The 15,250-nt window shown below is 45.1% G+C and overlaps 1 long non-coding RNA gene across 1 annotated transcript in view; it reads right to left on the bottom strand.

Moving 5' to 3' along the window:
- LOC123587924 overlaps window positions 1–14,685 on the bottom strand; it is a 61,366-nt gene extending 46,681 nt beyond the window's left edge. The window contains exon 1 of the long non-coding RNA XR_006707613.1: window positions 14,064–14,685. This is a non-coding gene — a long non-coding RNA (uncharacterized LOC123587924). The remainder of the gene's footprint in view (window positions 1–14,063) is intronic.
- Window positions 14,686–15,250: the final 565 nt, after the last annotated feature.

Raw genomic sequence — 15,250 nt, 5'->3', positions numbered from 1 at the left:
TCATGGCTGACTGCCTAAAGCATTCATGTGAAAATAGCAGATTTTTGCCTGTGTTACTCCCAGTCTCCTCCCTATAATGCAGTTTACTGGATTCTCTGAAATGACATAAACACTTGGCGTGTTCCAGAGGGAGAAACAAAGAGAAAAAAGCATTAAAATAGCCAGTGATACAGTCATAGAAAGGGGCTTAGGCCTGTAATTTTCTAGGAACAATGAAGTCAGAAGCGTCATGACTTGCTAGAAAAGCCTTTGGAGATGATTTCCCTTAACAGATGGGGAAACTGAGGACCAGGGAGGTGAATTCTTCCAAGTTCTGCATGTGGAGGAAGATGACTGCTGTATGTTCTTTATGGGGTTTCTTTCTAATGGAGCACAAAAAACATAAGGAAGAATTCTGAGCAGGGCCTAAGAAGGAGAGACTGAGTGTAATGGGGCCATAATAATGGGCCACTGATAGATGTTTTCATCAGGGCCTTCGGGGGTTCTTTCCCCCAGAATCCACAAAGCAGAAAGCCCATGGCCCAGTAAGATGAGACAGCACATGAAGGGACATACCTCAAGCAACAACTGTGTGCCCAGCATGGGGGGCAGACACTTTACTTGGGTTGAGTCAGGTTCCCATAATCATCACATAAAATCTTTCTGGAAGGATCTCTGGCATCCTAAAGCAGGATGTTCCAGGAAAGATATATAATAATCGCCAATATTGACTGAGGGCTTATTACTTGCTAGGTGTTGTCTATGCCCTTAAACACTTTATTCAACTCATTTAAAGCTCACAGTGGCCCTATGAGGTTGGCATGGGTTGTTCTCCCACTCATCAGGTTACAAAACTGAGTCATCAGAAGGACACGAGGACTTCTTGAGATTACACAGTTGGCCAGGGGTGGGCAGGATTGCAACCCAGAAGTCTAGCCTCAGAGCTGAGGTAACCATGTTTTGAGATGTCTACTTTCCTCCACCTGGACTGCAGCATAAATCCCTTTCACTGATGGGGCCCAGATGAGTTCTTTTCAAAGTTATTTTTGCACATCATCCTTTAAATTTAATCCTCACAACATCGCTGCAAAGTGAGCAGGGTAGAGGTACTTATCCTCACTTAACAAAATAAGAAACCAAAGCTCAGAAAAGTGGTTAGTCCCTGGTCACACAGCTGACATGTGACTGAGCACTGGTCAATGTCCACGTGACTTCACTTCGTAGACTTTAGACTACCCCACACTGTCTCTCTTCTCCACTGAGCCCAGGGAATGCCCCTCAGGAGAAAATCCAAGTTTCTCAGCAATCCTACCAAATCCAAGTAGGAAGCCCATTCTTAGATTCCAGCTCAGCAAAAGCACCACCCCGTCTCAAACCTCATTGTGATTTCCTCAAAGAAGCTACCCAGTGATTGCAGCACCTGTGGGCAATACAACTTGACAAGCTTTGCCTGAGGGGGCCCGTTTCCTTCTAGTTGACTCCATCTGGGCTAGTTTGGGTACCATGGGAGTAGCAAGGATGCTCATCCTCTCCTTACCTTCTTTTCTTTTTTTCTCCTTTCACCTTCCCAAGACTTGCCTCTGCTTTCCTTCTCCTCACAGCAACAAAGCTTTTGAACCACCCCCATCAGCACAATGTGTTAGTAATTGTGCAGCAAGGGTGACATTTAGACTCACAGTCCTGGAAGAAAATCGCATGGATTTGGAAACGCCAGAACACTAAATTTAACCAACCCTGAGGGCCCTGGGGAGTCAGGGAGGAGGAGTGAGGGCAAGGTTTTACCCTGGGACTGGTCCCACAAAATGCAGGTGCAGAACCATCCCTGCCTGCCTCTCCCTGCTCTGCAGGAAAGGGGTAAATGGAACTTCAATCAGCCTACATTCACCTCTCCCTATTGTCAGGTGCTTGCTCTGAAAGCCCCTAATCATTTCTTTTATTGTCTGGCTTAACACAAAGCAGAGCAAAGCAGTGTCAAAGCTGTGCCTCTCTTGGCAGAAAGCCCTGAGGTATGTTGATATATGTGTGTACAGACATATGAATATACACACGCCATCTCCTCTCCCTCTATCTCTCATGCACATGTGCACACACCTTGATTAAGAAGGATGTACTGAAGAGAGAGGTGCAGAGCAGAACCACCCACCCCATCCCACACCCTCCCCATGGAATGAGAATAGTTAGATACCCTGACTCTCATTCCCCAACTCCATAGACAGGCTTTCTAGGGGGACACTCCTGAGACCCCACCTTGATAACAGATGCCCAGTTTGCCCTGTGCTACTGGGGGAGCATGTGTGGTCTAAGCATTTTAGAATTTGGAATCACTGAGAGTTTTCTCATTGCCTCAGTTCCTCATTTTGGCCAATGGATCTGAAGTGCCAACAAGGTAACTTTAGCTTTACCTCCTTCCTCTGTTCAACAGTTTGTTGGAACACAAGCAAGCCTCTGAAAATAGAGGTTAGATCGGCCAATAAGATTTAGGAAAGTAAATAAATGCTTTACAAAAATTTCCCTTTCATGTGGAAATGCTTAAGCCCCTACAAAATGTCAGACCCTGGGCTATTCTGTTGCTTAATAAGATACAAAGCAGGGACCAGATGTGGCAGAGGGAAACAAACTATTGTCTTAACACTTGTAACCAGGATGCCTCTTAGAGGGAACAGTCTTTGCTTAGGGAAATACTTCTGGAAAGACATGGTATGAATGATGCATTGCACTTAACAGCCCCTGCTTCCCATACTGTGTCATGGCCATGCCTTTGCATAGTGTCTCCCATGCTGACTCTGGGCTGGGCCACATGGACAGCAAACGTAATGCAAGCAGAGGCCTAGAAGACAACGCTCACACATTTTCACCCCCTCTTCCATCCTACCCTCATGGTGACAACATGCCTGGGCTAGCATGCTGGACATGGAAGAGAGTGGAGTCATCCCAGCCAAGGCCATCCTAGACCAGCCATCTCTGGGATGATGCACTTGCTGATGACCTACACATGAAGAAGCCCAGCCAAGATCAGCAGGAATACCCATAGACTCATCAAAAATAATAAATACATGCTGTTTAAGACACAGAATTTGGGGTGGTTTGTTACACAACAAGAGTCAGTTGATACACTTGGCTTAGAAGTTGAGTCCCAGGGGACACTGGTTAACAAGGATCAAAAAGGATCCTTAAACCACAAGGAACAAGAGTTAGGAAGAAGAAAAGAGCAAAGTAGAGAAAGAATGGCAGGAAGGAAGAGGGGAGGCCAAGAGAAATGGCAGGGGACTTAAATATTCATGATAGCTGATACTCAATTTTAAATTGTGTTACTTCAACATATCCATCCTTATTAAGTGAAGTCTGTCTCATACATAAAGGCCTTGCACCTGTGAGTGAATGAGTGTGTACAGGTGTGTATAAATTACAACAAGAGGATCAGTTCAACCTCTGAGTCAATGTGATATGGAGCAGGGACATTGAGGATCCATACCTAATTTGGTGGCAGCACAGTTAAGGAATAAAAGTGACCATGAGAATGTAAGTCCCTCAGGAATTTTTAGAGGTCTTGGGGAAGCATTGCCCCCCAACCTCTGCAAATATAGAACCAATCTTATCTAGATCTTAAAGGACAGGTGCTCCAACTGACTTCTAGATTATGTACCCAATGCATGTTCTTAGGACCCCTCTTCATGGGAGTCCCCTGCTAAGTGGGACAAGGCCCAAGAAGTACCCAGGCCTGGGTTCCCACTTATCCTAGCTCATCCTCATAAATGAACACAGTACATGTGCAGGCACACACACGACCACCACCACCACCACCACCACCACAATTTCAACTCACACATGCATCTCCTGAGCTTTCCAGAAATCTCACAAAGAAGAATTTATCATGCAGCTAATAAAGCTCGAGTGTCAGAGCTCCTCACTTCCATGACCCCTTCCCACTTTATATGCACAATTTTGCATTCTTTTTTTTCCCCCACAATCACACAAGCTTCAAGCTCCACAAGGCTTTTGGACTTTTGGAGCTCCTACTCCAAAAGCTCCAATCAAACATAGGGCTCCCAACCAACTTATTCTCACTATGAGTCACACACAGGCTCTGTGCTGCCATGGGGCTGTGCTCAGGAGTGGCATTGCACCCAGCCCAGACATCAAGAGTAAAGTACCTACACCCCCGACCCCTTGCCCCACAAATCTGCCAACAATGTGGAGTTATCCTCCATTGCTGCCACAAGTAAGACCTTTCTAACATCTCCATCCACAGCTGTGTAGAAGCAGACAAGGTCCTAGAACACTGTCAGGAAAAAGGTCAGAAATCCATGGGTCACATTTCCTTTCTTCTCCCTTCCCCATCCTTCTCTTTTCTCTCTTCTCTCTTCCTCTTTACCGTTATATACATTCTCCTTGGATCATCTCATCTGAGCACATGACTTCCAGCACATCTGCCTGCTTACCAGATACATATCCCAAATCTCAACATATCCCAAACTGAGTCATCCCTTCAAACACACCTGAATGTTCTCCTGCATCCCCCTCCCAGACAACACCACAACTCATCAGCTAGGCACCAGGCCAGGGGCTGGAGATATAAACTTCTTCCTCTGTGCCCCATCCCCAAATTCCATTTTTATGTTGTTAAACTCCACTATGTCCCCTCTCCATCTGCGTGGCCACCTGTGTCCAGGCCTGCTTCTCTCTCCTGGACAGCTGTCACTGACTAGGCACACTGACTATGGTCTCATCCCACATCCTCCATGCTGAGCCAGGATGATAGTTCTAAAATGAAAATGCTAGTCTGATCCTCCTATAAGCAAAACTCTTCAGTGGTCCTCCACCAACCACCAAGGTCACAGTCCCTTTATTTGTCATCAGAGGTATTCCATAACCCCCACCTCCACTCCCTCCACAGCTTCTGTCTGCAGCCTTGACTCCCACTGCTGCCCTCACATCTCTTCAAGCACCCCAACATCTGTGTCTGTCTTATTATTTCCTGTCTCCTCACTATTTCGTCACCTTGAGGTGCTCTGTGCCCCATCTCTACTCCCATTCCATTCATCTAGCAAGCTCTAACCATCTTTCAAAGCCTAACTCAGCATGTCCCCTCTGTGAATACTGTGCTCTGACACCCACTAGATCACCTCTCCAAGGTGGACTAATCACTTTCATTTAAGCTCTGGCTTTATTTTATACTACTGCCATTATTACACCTGGTATTTGATAAGAACTGGGTAAATCACAGAGCCCCAGGGGTCTCTTGGTGTTTAAGATTGATGTGAACTCCAATTCATGGCCAGTGGAAATCCAAAGACCAATTTTGGATCTATGAATTCCCTGGGAAACTGCATGCTCATGGTCACCAGTGATTATGAGCTTCTACATTTATTGATGAATGGATGGATGAATGAATAACTATACCCAAAAAGCATTGATAAGTATGGTATACTACTCTTTCAATGTCCTTGGGCCACCCACATCAGGACATTTTCATTACATCTTCAGCTCAGGGTGTCCATAGATTAACATCCGTCCATTGGATCCTTTTCCTACCTTGCTTCTCTCCTCTCTCATCCCACCCCCATTACACCTACTGGATTCCCACTAGGAACTCCAAATTCTTCCCCCTTCATTGTGCAGAAAACTTCCTCACCCTACATCAGACAGCCAAACGTTGCTATGGAATCACAATAATGCATGAGAACCCATCAGGGTCCATCCCTTCCTTTAACTGTGGTTGTAGCTATAAAAAAGAAAACATTACTTCCTTACAAACTGTGCATCTCTCCCAGAGACTGTGCCCTCCTGTGAGCAGAAGGGGCCTGATTCATTTTCTATCTCCTGTGTTCCACATAGTATGCATGCAGTAATGTCTGCTGAATGAATACATGAACAAACTCACAAATGATCCCACTGTCCACCCCACCCTCACCCTCTCCATGGATGCAGACTGGAAGGTGGGGGAAAGGTGAGTTCAGGATGCACAGGAGTATACAGCTGAGGAGCACTTTCCCACCCTCCTCCCGCATGGACCATGTGTCCTGTCTTGAAGACTGGCCTCTTTCCCATCAAATGCATCACCTCAGCCACCTTCAGTGGTGGTTCAGCATATTTCTGTGTGAAATAAATGTTATTTTCTGGTGCACCCAGATTTCATTATTTTTCCTGTCAGAGAGAATCAAAGTGAGAGGGAAGGAGAGGCTGGCAGAAAGTGGCTTCTTGCTTACACCAGAAGGAAAATGGTAACATTACCCAAGGAAAGAGAGGGAGGAAGGGAGAGAGACAGAAAACTCACTTCCTCATTTAATCAAGTTGAAACACGGATTATCTGAGGTTGAAAAACAGCTACCTTGTTCTCGAACCAGTCTCTTGCTGTGTCTGGGGCTGTAAAACCCTTTGCGATTTTATCTTTTCATAAACTTTTATTGAATCCGATGTTCAAGGGGCCATGGAGGATCATCCAATTAAACTCCCCCCACTAATCCTACTCTTAAACCCCAGCACTAAACTGATGGGAGATTAAAAGCTAATAAAGATGACAAATGAGAGACGATCTGCAGGTTGATAAGGGAAATGGAGTCGGGTGGGGATTTACAAGAGACAAGCCAGGCCCAATTTTGGAAAACACAGGAACAGAGGGGACTTTCATGGGAGCAAGTGTAGAGAATTCTGAAAAGATGCACCACGGACACCCACGACGAAGTCCTGCTCAGTGACACTGTGATCTGGGGATGAGACAGGCTACCTGGGGGCAGCCACACAGCAGTAAGAGGGCCGACTTGGCGCAGATGCACCACGGCGGCTACCACTAGCCATGGAACGCCGTGGAACCAGGAGTCCTGTCAACAGGCGGTTCCTGATACAGTCATTATCATAACGACAGCCATATAGTTGCCCTTTGTCGAGCACCAAGCACATGCCAGACCCCGTCCTATGGATGTAAGTCATGTGCATGAGGAGTGCTAGCCCATTTCCTATATTAGAAAACTAAGGGCCAAAGTAAGCAAACAATTCCCACAGGCCCGTGCAAGCAGCAAAGTCAATACTACAACCCTGTCTTTACAAGAAAATAATCCCCACTTCATGCGGCTGCACTGAGAACTCAGTGAAGGTTCTGGATTCACACTGGTCCCCCCAAATCGAACTTCCTTCCTTTCCTTAGACCCATATCTTGCAATTTGAGCATCTCAAAGGGATCTTTAAATTCCTCACCACCGCCCCAAAATGCAATTTTTAACTATACAGTGAGAGGGATTTTTCAACATTCATGCCAGATAGTTTGTATCAATTCATTTAATCATTCCACAGGCATCTATGAAAACCTCTCTTTGCCAGACTCTTTCATAAATATGTATCAAACTAATCCTCACATCAGCCCTGAGAAGAAGGAATTATTTCCTCATTTTAATTAATGAGTACACAGAGGCTTAGAGAATCCAAATGATTCTCCTGGGATCACAAAGCTAATAGTGACAAGGATGGAATTCAGGCCATGTGTGCCTGGTGCTCAAGCCTGTGCTCCTCCACAGCTCTGTCCTGCCCTCATCAGCGTCCAGTCCAGTGACAGGAATGAGACAGTTGGATACACTCACAAACAGCAAAACAGGGCTGTGTGGTCCATACCATATGAAATACACACACTGCCGTAGTAGTTTCTCCGAAGGAGGGCATTTCAAGAAAGGATTCATGGACAGGGAAGCAGTTTTTTTCTGGGCTTTTGGGGGTGTCCAGTTATGGATGTTGTAAGGAGGAATATTCCAGGTGAAAGAACAGTGCGAGAGGAAAGAATGGAGCCTGTTGAGTACCCCAGTTTAGCTTCAGTGTGTGGGTCTCAAGAAGGGAAGACATGATGTATAAGGAAGTTTGGGTGAAATCGGAGCACCTTGATTAAGGGAGTGAGAAAGCAAGTTAAAACCTGTGTATCACACCATCTTTCCCTGCTTCGCAAGGCATGATTTCTCCCAAGGGACCAAGTCTCAGATGACTTAACATGCAAACCAACAGGACAACTCTCCTCACAGTTGACAGAAAAGGCAAGCTTTTGGAATTTGAGTGGAATGAGCTGAGGGCTAGAAGTCAGCAGACAGGGTTTGCAGTTCTGGTTCAGCCATGCTATCTGAGCCCATGGCCTGGCACCACTCACCTTCTAGGATATGTCCTTTTGTTTCTATAGAAAAAGAGGGGGGTTGAAGGATGAGTGTTTCTCATGGGCAATGCTATCAGTGTTCAGTGAAGAATTCACTTTGGCTTAAACCACCAGGAACCTGCAGTCTTCTGAATTCATCCTGGCTCACATGTACTTGAATCTTAGGAATATTAAGTGTGCCAGTTAATGGGTCACATTCACTGGATCAGGTGATGCCCAGTTATCTGGTTGAACATTATTTCTGGGTGTATCTGTGAGGTTGCTAATCCAGAAGATATTAGAATTTGAATCAGTAGACTCAGTACAGCAGATTGCCCTCCCCAGTGTAGATGGACATCATCTAACTCATTGAGGGCCTGAATCAAACAAAACGGTGGAGGATTCTCTCTCCCTCTCTCTCATTCTCTCTCTCTCTCCCCCTGACTGATTGAGCTGAAACATTGATCTTCTCCTGCTCTCAGCACCCAGGCCCTCCAGCTTTTTAACTACATCACCAGCCTTTCTGGGTCTCTAGCCTACACACAGCAAATCGTGGAACTTCTCAGCTTCTATAATCACACGAGCTAATGCCTCAATAACAAATCTCTTTGTGTGTGTGTGCCTGTGTGTGTGTGTGTGCATAGGTGAGTATGAATATATACACACATATATGGATATGAATGGGGACAAATATGGATATGGGTGTCGATGTGGATGCGGGTGTGAATATCCCATTGGTTCTGTATCTCTGGAGCACCCTGACTAATACAGATTTAAGGACCAAGCTAGTGCCAGAAAAACAGAATTTAAGGATAAGCTTTCTGAACTGGTTCTGGGGCTTCTGGAATTGGCTCTCTTATCTGATTAAAGATGCTAATGACTCTATTCCCAGCGGTAAAGATAAAACTGATCTTTCATAGCAGCAGAAACTAGCTCTTTCTGAGGCCCCACCAGGTACCTAACCCTTTCATTCCTTTGATCTCATTTTGTCATCACAGATGCACAATGTAGTTTTGATTAATCTTACAGGCAAAAACAGAACCAAATAAAACTGAGGCTCTGAGAGTAAGAGACTCAAGGACACATGGCTGGCCCAGTGTCTTATCTGTTGGCATGAATTTTTTTCACTACATCAGTGGTTCTCAGTCCTGGCTGGTCATCGAATAACCAGGGCAACCCCACCCCACAAAGGTCTCTGGAAGGGTAGTTTGGGCATGTTTTAGAAGCCCCTCAGGCACCTCTGTGTGTGGCCAGGGTTGAAAACCACAGTGCAAACCACTGTTGCTTCTGGAGAAGACAACAGCCCTTGAGTCCAGCCACCCCAGACCTGTTCCTCAGCCTCAGCCCCACCCACCAAGTCATCTTAGCCCAGGTCTCTATTTTACAAGTTAATATTCATTTCATCACATTTAATTAACATAGGGAGACTAGAGCTGTCTCAGCCTCACACCCAGCTAGCAGGAGCCCATGCCTCCCTCGGAGTTCAATCACAGCGCTGTCTTGCGCAATTAGCTTCCTTCCCCCAGATCTGAAGGGTCTGTGCCCATAAATATCAACCAATTTTATTGATATTTGTAATTAAAACCACCAAACGGGTCACACTTGATTGAACAAGTTTGCAACACATACATCCATAATGGGAACATGAGCATATTTGTATGTGACATTTGATAGATAATAATCCTAGGCATTTCTCATTTTCAGAACATCCTGTGGGTACCAGCTAATTAAGCCTCATATGTCTCCTGGGACAGAGGGTGTTATTCAGACACACCCCTTTGATTGTCTTTGTTCCTGAAGTTTCAGAGAAACCAAGGGCCAGGAAAGTAGGGACCAGGCTAAAGACCACAGAGAGAAGATGGCACAGGCACTAGGTCTGACCGTGCCAACTTCTTAAGTTTCTTCTCCTCATAGCTTCTGTCTGTAGCCTTCAAGGAAGCTGGTGTTTTTAAAAACCCAATGGCAATAAGAAGGAGCTCCAAGCCTCCCCAGAAGCTCCAAGACTATCTCTCTAAAGTTCAACCTCATGACCCAATTGGGCCTTCCATCCCAAAAATTAGGTGGACAAAGCCTGACTCATCCTTTAGTTCAAATCTTGTGGGGCGGGAGTGAGAGCTGCCACCACCCATCAGCACCATGATCCCATCTCTGTGTTGGCCCAGTTGTAGCTGTGCCCACAGGTTATTTGGGATCCTAACTTTTTCTATGTGTGCCCAAAAGAATTATCTGTGAGCTGAGGGCAGATCCAGACCACAGCACTGCTCACAGACCATAAGTGGAGCAGAAACGTTTGCCATTCATGGGTCCAGCATAGGGTCAGGTTATCAAATCAGCCTCCCTCTCATTTTCCCTTTGAAATCTCATTGCTCACACATACCCAGGGAGATTAAGACCTTTCCCCAAATCCCCTAACGGCATTCTTACAAGAAACAATCAGTCTTCAAGTGAGTTACAAGGAAACCATTCTATCCCAAAAGGCAGCCTTCTGAGTGGTTGGGCAGGAAGACTATTTCTCTTGTGATCTAGAATAAATCCCTTCATTTCCAAACCCCTCAAGGGTGGAAGGGAATTCCAGGGGGAAGCAGGAAGAATGGGTGGAGAGAGACAGCATGAAGACAGATGAAAACAGACTACCAGGCAACGTTAGAGTGAGGACGTTTTTACTGTGTTATGATTTAGGCCACACTTGCCTCCAAAAATGATTTGAGACAGTTACAACAATAGGCACATATCCAGTAAGGCCATTAAACTAGAAATAAGGAGGACACATAAATGTCTGCAGAGAGTGACACTGAGGTGGTCATCATTCCCATTATCCCAAAAGTTCAGGTAGGAACAGTGTGTTTAAATAAGCACAAGGTGCTTCACTGATCATCAAGACAACTAACTCAATTATTCAAAGACTAATGATCCAATTTGTGTTTAATCTGGCCCTGTGGCACCAGCCCTTTCTCTCTTCTGCTGCCTAACTATGAAGAATTTCACTGTTCAACATGTATCTAACCAAACATGGTCATGAAAAGGCATGGAATCCGAGAACTTCACAGTTGGAAAGGACTTTCCACAATCACTTAAGAAGGCTTTTTCCTAAGTTCAGGAGTTCTTTTTAGAGCTGCTATATCAGAAAGTTGTGCATCAGAAACTGAATTCCTCTAAATACAGGGGTCTTGCTACCTCATGAGGTATTTTTTTTTTCCTGAGAGTCTATTTTACTGTTACACAATTTGAGTTATTAGAAGGCTCTTTCTTGTATAAAGACAAAATCCACCCCTTGGAGAAATCAAGCAGTGATTCCAAACCTAGTTGATCTTCAAAATTATCTGGGATGCTTTTGAAAAGACATCCTGGTGGGATCATAAATTAGTACACCCCTAGAGAAAACAGTATGGCATTATCTGCTATAGCTGAATGTACACACACCGATAGCCCTACAATTCTACTCTCAGATATACACCCAACATAAATATTTGCACATGCACACCAGGAGACCAGTACAAAAACATTCTCAGCAGCATTAGTCACACTAGCCAAAAACTGCAAACAACCAAAACGTCCATCAACGGTAGAATGGGTAAACTTGATGCATTCAGAAAATTGAACATTTCCAGAGCAGAGCTGTCCAAAAGCATTTTCTGTAATGACGGAAATTGTCTGTTCCACAGTGTTCAAGATGGTAGCCATTTGACACACATGACTGTTGAGCACTTGAAATGTAGGTAGTGCAAGAGAAGAACTGAATTTTGAATTTGATTTAATTTTAACCCATTTAAATTTAAATAGCCACTTGCCCCTAGTGACTACTGTACTGGATAACACAGTGTATTAGAACAGTGAAAAAGAGCAAACTGTAGCTATATACAATAACATGGATGAATTTCATCCAGTAATAGAAACCAGACCCCCCAAAAAATACATACTATATGATTACATTTATGAGAAGTTCAAAAATAGGTAAAATTATACTAAACGTTTAGGGATGAAAGTTAAACCTCGGGGTTTAGGGGTGCATGCTTAAGTAGCAAAACTTTGGGTAGGAAGGAAAAGGCAGGGCCATGGGGGAGCTCCTGGAGACTGGGCATGTCCTATTTCTTAGCTGTGTGGTGATGTCACTTTGTCATAAATCATCAAGGTATCATTTTTGTTTGGGGTGCTTATCTATATGTGCTTTATATTTCACAATTTAAAAATGATTAAAATACAAATTATCTTTGCAACTTTTCTGTAAATCTAAAATTATCCCCAAATAAGTGTTTATTTTTTTAAAAAAATACAGACTAAGTGCTTCACTGCAGATTTGTTGTGTCAGTTTCAAGAAAAGCAGCCCTGGAATTCATATTTTTCAAAAGATCCGGATTACTTCTCTTGCACAGCCTATTGGGGAAACACTGCTGCCTCCTCTATGTGGAGCCTTTTCCCCAAGACTGAATGTCCCCCAGAATCTTCTTCTGTTCCTGGGATGCTCCTGTTTCCACTCTCTAAACACTGGGGGTTCTCAGGGGGCTCGCTGTGGTAGATAATCACCCACTAATGCTGCCTGGGCCTCAGCATGGTTCTGTAGCTGCATCCTTCCACACAAGCCAGTGCCAACCTAGCTGCTCACCACTTGCCTTGAGAGCTGGAGAATGAGCCACCAAAGATGAATGAGGGTGAGGTGAAAACTAGTGGTTACAATGAGTGTTAAGAATCCCATTTGTTGCCATGTCCTGGGACTCAGTTGACCACAGACAATGGTGCATGTTAGGATGCAAATCTTTGGCAGGTCCATTGAGTGGGCCAACATCTGCAATGTGCTCATTTCTCCTATCAGTCTGCTTGACCCTTTCCACCCTTTCCTTCCTGTATTCTGTAAGCTGCCTCCTACAAGCCCTTCTATAAGACGTGCTTCTCCCTGGTCAGACCTAGCAAAGCCACGATCACTGAAGTTTCCTCCACCTCTCTTTTCTTCTTGGAAAGTCAAGTCTTAAGTATCAAGAATGCAAGGTTGATCGGGAAAGGGAAGAGAGAGGGTTTGACAGAGTGGGAGTCAATGAGTTTACACCAGGAGGTTTAGAGGTCACATACTAGGGAAATGAGCAAAAGTGAGGAGATGTAGGCATTGAATAATCATTTATCTCATGTGACCCCCACATTAGCTCTGAAGCAGGCTGGCAGGGCCACTGCTCTGCACAACTCCAGGGACTCCATGGGCAACATAGTCACATGCGTCCTAGAGTCTTGGGTTGTGCAGTGCCCAGCCTGTGCAGCCATCTATGGCAACTCTGTAGGCTGGGTAGGTTTTCTTATTCCCATTTTTAGAGGAAGAAACTGAGGCCAGGAGAAGCAGTGGGATTCATACTCACATCTCTTGGCCACAGCCCTGTGCTGTTATGGCTACCACACCAATGGTTTCTGTCGACATAATAGTCCTTAAAGGCATAAAGATGCCCCATAAACACCCACTGGGAAGTGGGCAGGGACGCACCTTCTCTAGGAATAGAGAAGGACCCATATAATGCCAAGGAAGCAGGCCTTCAGCCATCACAGTATCCTCCATGTCTAGTTTCCAAAAAACGTAGCAGGAGGCCAGTCAAGTTTAGAGCATCAAGAAAAGAGGCTGTGGAAGGCATGGGGAGAGAAAGCCAGACTTCACCTGCATGAACACATTCAGTGAAGGCAGAGCATAATTAAGCCTAATTGTGTAAGCCCTGCCATGCTTTCGAGAGAGAGGGATGCCAAGGTCTCCAGTTATCTTCTGTTCTGTGCAGCCCGCATATCCCCACCCGAAGGTCACCCTCATTAACGCTGCCAAAAAAAGCCATCCCTCTGCACATCCAGTTGTTGCACTAATGGGCCCTTCTACCTCTGCCCAAGCATATTAGCTGCATGAACGCACATGTGTCTGCGCATCTGTGGGTGTGCACATCTGTGTGGGGTCTGTGTGAGTGCGTGTGCCTCTGGAACTGGACCTGTTTCATTTTCTTCTGGTATTTTATGTACTTACACAGTCAAAATTAATGGAATCAGTTGAGATTCAGATGACATCACACTGGTGACTCACATCTTGACAGATGGATGGGTTTCCCCCTCTGCATTGCTTTCAAGGTAACCTTGATTTGTCACACAGCCACTGGGGAATGTCAGGAAGCAGGATTTTTTTAATAGACATTTGACTTGGCCATCCACAGTTAGCAATCCGAGCCTGCGGGGGGAACAGGGTAGAGAGGAGTCAAGGAGCAAAGCCACGGCTAGTCCTCTCCAGGGACCGAAGGGTGAGCTAATTAGTGGAGTCCTCCCCTGAGCCGGCCAGTACTGAGACACCCATCACTCCTTCAGAGGTGGGGACATCCAAGGGCCAATCTGCACACTGCACTGCTCTTGCTCCCTGGAAGTAACCTTTCTTCAGCAACATTTTTATTGAGCACCCTTTCGTATTGGAACATAAACAGGTATGGAGGGGTAATAAATAGGAAGAGCAGCTGTAAAACAGTGCAACAATAGAACAGGGCTGCAATTATGTAATCATTTCCGCTACTAGAATTTCTTTGAGGGAAATTTTCATTGGGAAAATGCAAAGGAGAGGGGATGATGATTCACAGCCTTTTAAGACTCAACCCGCCCCAGATTGTGTGAGTCCAGAGGTCAGACTGACATGGCTGGATGACTTCTAATTGTCAAGTCCAAGGGTATCAGCAAAGATCTTCTCTTCCTACTTAGCATTTTTCCATCTTCATATCAGTTCCTTCCTCTGCCTGGGGTTTGGGGAGATATTTCTTCCTAAAACATTAAGTGCAAACACCAGGCCAAGTTAAACCAAGCAATCTAGATTGTTACAAGCAAGTAGCTCGCTCATTTTTCTAACAGCCTGGCTCTGAAAGCAGACCCTGAGTATGCACCGAATGGGCAAGTGGTCAGCCTTTGTCATGCTTTGGGGCAGGCAAGTTTGCCCTCAGCACCAGGTAGACAAGACACAGACACTTAGACTTCCAGAACTAGAGGCTTCTTAGCAACCATCCTAACCAGTCTTTTTCTCATTGAGTGGTGAGTGAAGAATAAGTTCCTGAAACAACCAGCACAGGGTTCTTCCTCAATTACTGTTCCACATTCTTTAAGCTCTCCATCTACCTAACAGAAATGATAATGCTCAGCATTTACAAAGTGTAAGGAGCTCCCTCTTGCAAATCCAGAAGA

Source organism: Leopardus geoffroyi, chromosome B1 (assembly GCF_018350155.1).
Source record: "Leopardus geoffroyi isolate Oge1 chromosome B1, O.geoffroyi_Oge1_pat1.0, whole genome shotgun sequence".
Lineage (NCBI taxonomy): Eukaryota > Metazoa > Chordata > Mammalia > Carnivora > Felidae > Leopardus > Leopardus geoffroyi.
This window is presented reverse-complemented; position numbering and strand designations above follow the sequence as displayed.